The sequence below is a fragment of the Portunus trituberculatus genome, chromosome 33 (assembly GCF_017591435.1).
Source record: "Portunus trituberculatus isolate SZX2019 chromosome 33, ASM1759143v1, whole genome shotgun sequence".
NCBI classification, from domain to species: Eukaryota; Metazoa; Arthropoda; class Malacostraca; order Decapoda; family Portunidae; genus Portunus; species Portunus trituberculatus.
In genome coordinates this window covers 7,814,782-7,819,781 of record NC_059287.1, presented here as the reverse complement: position 1 = coordinate 7,819,781, position 5,000 = coordinate 7,814,782, and positions in this window count along the sequence as shown.

Here is a 5,000-nt window from a genome sequence, read left to right as displayed (position 1 = left end):
CAAGGCTTTCTTCTTCCTCTCATCCCTATTCTGTCCAACTCTCTAATGCAAAAGTTAACCAGTACGTTAGCATGTCCTTTGTTTTTCCCAAACTCCCTTTCTGTCTGACGTCACGTCTTTCCCCTCAGTCCTCGCTCGTCGCCGCCAGAGGCTGACACGCTACGCCTCCTGCCTCTCGTTTCGCTCGGTTTACACTTGTTGTGTATTGTGCTACCGTAAATACACTTTCATAATGGACTCAGGTGTCTCCATGCTACCCCTGTTTTACGACAACTACCACACCAGTACGCTCAATCATTCATCCCTTTCACTGGTAAACTCTGGAACTCCTTCCCTGCATCTGTATTTCCGAATTCCTACAACTTGTCTTCTTTTAAGAGGGAGGTATCGAGGCATTTGCTCCCCTAATTCTGGGTGATGGTTTTGGCACTTTTTGAAGTCTTTGGAGAGCCAGCGCTCAAGTGGGCCTTTTTCTAACTTTCTTTTTTTTGCCCTTGGCTGGCCCTCTTCCTACGTAAAAAAAAGAAGAAAAAAAAAATTCAATTGGGGGGTGAGACTATTCAGGTTGTTAACGAGTACAAATATTTGGGTGTCTTGTTTAACCATAATGGTAGATTCAGGAAAGGGGAGTTGGCTCTTAAGGAACAGGCAACCAAGGCTTTGTATTCCATCATTGGTACTTGACGTAAATATGACTTGCAAGTTGATATTCAAATAGAATTGTTTAAAACGATGGTTGTGCCTGTACTTACATATGGCTGTGAAATATGGGATGATTGTACTATAAGGGAAATAGAATTACTACATATGAAGTTTTTGAAGTTTTGTATGTACATAGATACACCAGCACAGACATGGTATACGGTGAACTAGGAGTTTACCCTCTTGATATAACTATTAAGTGTAAGATGATAAGTTATTGGTCTAGGTTAGTGACGGGAAAGAACACTAAATTAAGTTATATAGTGTATAATTGCTTATTACAGTTATATACGAGCGGTCTGTATTTGTCACCATGGATAGAATACATCAAAAATATTTGTATAGAGTGTGGAATGTCATGGGTGTGGATGGCGCAGACAGTTAGTAGCCCTAAATGGTTCAGAAAAGCGATCGAACAAAAATTAAAAGACTTATGGATAAACAAGTGGTATGAAAACATATCAAATAAAGGTATTTGTAGTACTTACAAATTATATAAAGAAATTTATGGGATTGAAAAATACCTGCATAAACTTAATAAAAATAATCGTATAAGTTTGTCAAAGCTTCGCACGGAAATAATAAATTACCAATCATCGTTGGTAGATATAATCAAACAGACAGAGAGGTGCGTTATTGTACTAAATGTAATAATGAATTGATAGGGAATGAATACCATGCTTTGTTGATTTGTCAAAATCAAGAAATTCTTCAATTCCCGACGTCGGATATTCTTGGGTTGCCATTGATCGCTGGCTGTTTTAATACGCGACTCGGGATACAGCCAACCAGCTCGCAAGAGACACACATTCTAAAATTCATATAATAAATCTTGAGGTATTGAGTCTTTGTACTGCAAAACACTAATTCCAAGTGTTTATCCTAACATTATCCATATGATCTGGTAATACACACTCTACAAAACTGTTATTATAAGCTTAATACTCACAGTCGCGGTTTCAAGGCTTTCGCATTTTTTACTAGTGTCAACTACATATTTGGTTTGAAACATTTTTTTCATATAATTCAACAGAGAGCACTGTTTCTCCTCTAAATATTACAAAGGAATATATTCTGTTGTAATCTTGGTATAGCAACATTTTTGCGGCCGAAGGCATATCAAACCGAAAAGACTAACTGAACTTGGGAACACTGAGTCCTCTCAAAGCACCAAAACAACCCCGCGGCCCGCTGTTGTTTGGAAGCTCGTGTGGAGTAGGGTGACCAGACGTCCCCGATTTCAGTGACCTGTCCCCGGCTACTGCTGTCCCCGGTTTTCTGTAACTGAAAGATCACTTGATGCGTTAAAAAAAAACTACTCCTTTTGATTATGATAATTATGTCCTTTTATCATTACTCTTTTAGAATGTCAGGAATAAAGAAAAGGCCTTAGTTTCCGTGTGAAAACAGTGAAGTGTATAGCGGACACATTTTAACAGCTAATGGGTGTTCATGATCTCAGATATTTCATCAGATAGAGATTTTTTTTTCTTTGCAACTTGGGTAAATAAGGCGAGAGAAACTTTTGATTGCTGGTTTAGAAATGGTACGGATAGTGTGCCCGTTTTAGTTTTTCCAGGGCAAAAACACTATATATTTTTACCTCCCTGAACTGAAACTGTCCCCGGAATTTGTCTCAGAAATCTGGTCACCCTAGTGTGGAGTGTTCTTAGAGCTGGAACAGAATGCCGGTTTATACATGTGCTGTAGCTGACTGCAATTCTATATCAAAAAAGAAAAACCAAGGCATGAAAGGATGGACTGTGTTTCCCAGGAAGAAAGACGCGGCTCGAAGAAGATTATGGGAGACTCGATGTAAACGAGGCCCGACGTGGAGAGCTACCAAGGACCATGCTATCTGCTCAAAGCACTTCATAGATTGGTGCAAAGGACCGTCAGCATCGCATCCAGACCCTGAACTGTTTGCCTATAACCGGTGGGGAACAGGTAGAAACCTGCTTGATGTTGCTTACATACGGAACGGACAATCTTTCACTGAAGTCATACAAGGATTTTGCATCAAAACATCGTGTTTATTTGATATTCGTCCCATTTTCTGGATTTGATTGCTAATTAATTAATTTGAACCAATGTAATGTGCTTGCTTAATGAAAATAATGTAATTCACTCAAGGTGATGAAGTGTCCCAAAACTGAGACCATGAACCAAGCATTTTTGTCTCGTTTTGCCATATTACGTTCTCTGTGCTTGGTGAAGCTGATTAGAGATGTTCCTAATAATTTATTACTTAGTTTGATAGCACATATATGACGTAATTTTTTTTTTTTCCAGCATAACGAGTTGAATGTGCTAAATTAAGTTATCTGGTGAATCTGGCAGCTTTTCAGCACTTTCCGACGTCGGGAATTGAGAAATAGATACATACCCGAGTATTGTAGACAGCAACCAAATAATTTTGAATTTGTCAAACTGATGCAAAGTGGTAATGTAAACTTGTTAATAAATCTGGCACAGTTTATTAATGCATTGTTGCTAATGTTTAGGTGATACATAAGATTATGTACGTATTGAGGGGCTGTGCTCCATACTTTATCAAAAAGTCAGCAATAAATATATTTCTTTCTTTCTTTCTTTCACACACAAAGAAGTACAAAAAATACACAAAAGCACAGATAAATGTCTGAAATCTTTTGTATTCGAATGAACAAGATGTGGGCGGTCTTGTACTCCCACTTCTCCGTCTTTCTCTCCGAGGTGAGGGATGTAGGCAGCACAGCCCCGAGTCCACCACCAACCCGTCTCGTACACGTTCGGTAACACTGGTGACTCATTAGCACAATATATTCTATTACTACTCACCATGGACTCAATACGCTGTATTATACTAAATTTATTTTTTTTATCGCTACGAACATCGAAATTATGTTTAACAGAATAACTTGCAGAGTCAGATACACGTCGTATTTTTTTTAAGTATCGGTAGCATAGGTAGAAAATAGCCGATACTGATACTCTTTAAATGGGCCGATACGACCGATACCGACACATCATTACATCTCTAAGTAAAACCATACACAAGTACACATGAAAGCATAATATGCAACATCCTATAAATAAACACTAACATTCTACATATCCTGTTATTTCATTTTCCCTCTTGCCTTTACCAAAAAAATAAATTTCACAGTTTTAATCTTAACTTACTAGCAATAATAGCTATGTGTTTCTATATCTCGTCTCACTCTGCTCTAAGACCTCTCTTCGTCTATTACTGACTTATTTCTTTACTGCAAAATGTAATATACCCTAAGTCAGTCTCTCTCTCTCTCTCTCTCTCTCTCTCTCTCTCTCTCTCTCTCTCTCTCTCTCTCTCTCTCTCTCTCTCTCTCTCTCTCTCTCTCTCTCTCTCTCTCTCTCTCTCTCTCTATATATATATATATATATCTATATATATATATATATATATATATATATATATATATATATATATATATATATATATATATATATATATATATATATATATATATATATATATATATATATATATATATATATATATATATATATATATATATATATATATATATATATATATATATATATATATATATATATATATATATATATATATATATATATATATATATATATATATATATATATATATATATATATATATATATATATATATATATATATATATATATATATATATATATATATATATATATATATATATATACACACACACACACACACACACACACACACACACACACACACACACACACACACACACACACACATCCCCCCCCTAGCCACCATCCCATTTCGGTTCTGTGGGTTCTGTGCATTTCCTACCATTCGGACATTATAATTATACCGTACTTTTGACACATCAGAGAATACGCTTGATCAATCCCTTATCCCTATTGTAGTGACCTGCTTCCAATATTTGTTGTTTAGGCTCTCTGTTTCTGCTCTCCGGTCCCCTTGTAAATAACCTGTGCAAATTCTTTTATTACCTTTCCGGAAGGGGGACTTGCTTGTTCTCTTTTTAATCCATTTTCATTTCTTTTTCCCTCTTATGTATTTTGCTTCTTTCTCTTTTCTTGTTTCTTTTTTTTTTTTTTTTTTTGTTTCTTTACGTAATATATAGTTTGATGTAGGATCACAACACAAACTTATTTGCATTCGTTGAACAGGTTTGTATTGCCTCTGCATGGATATTATAAACACGGAGTTTGGCGGAGGTTACAGTGAGTTCGGTGCCGCAGTGCGCGAGGCGATTTACAGAAAGTACATTGTGGCAGTGAGACGTTCCCACACACCAC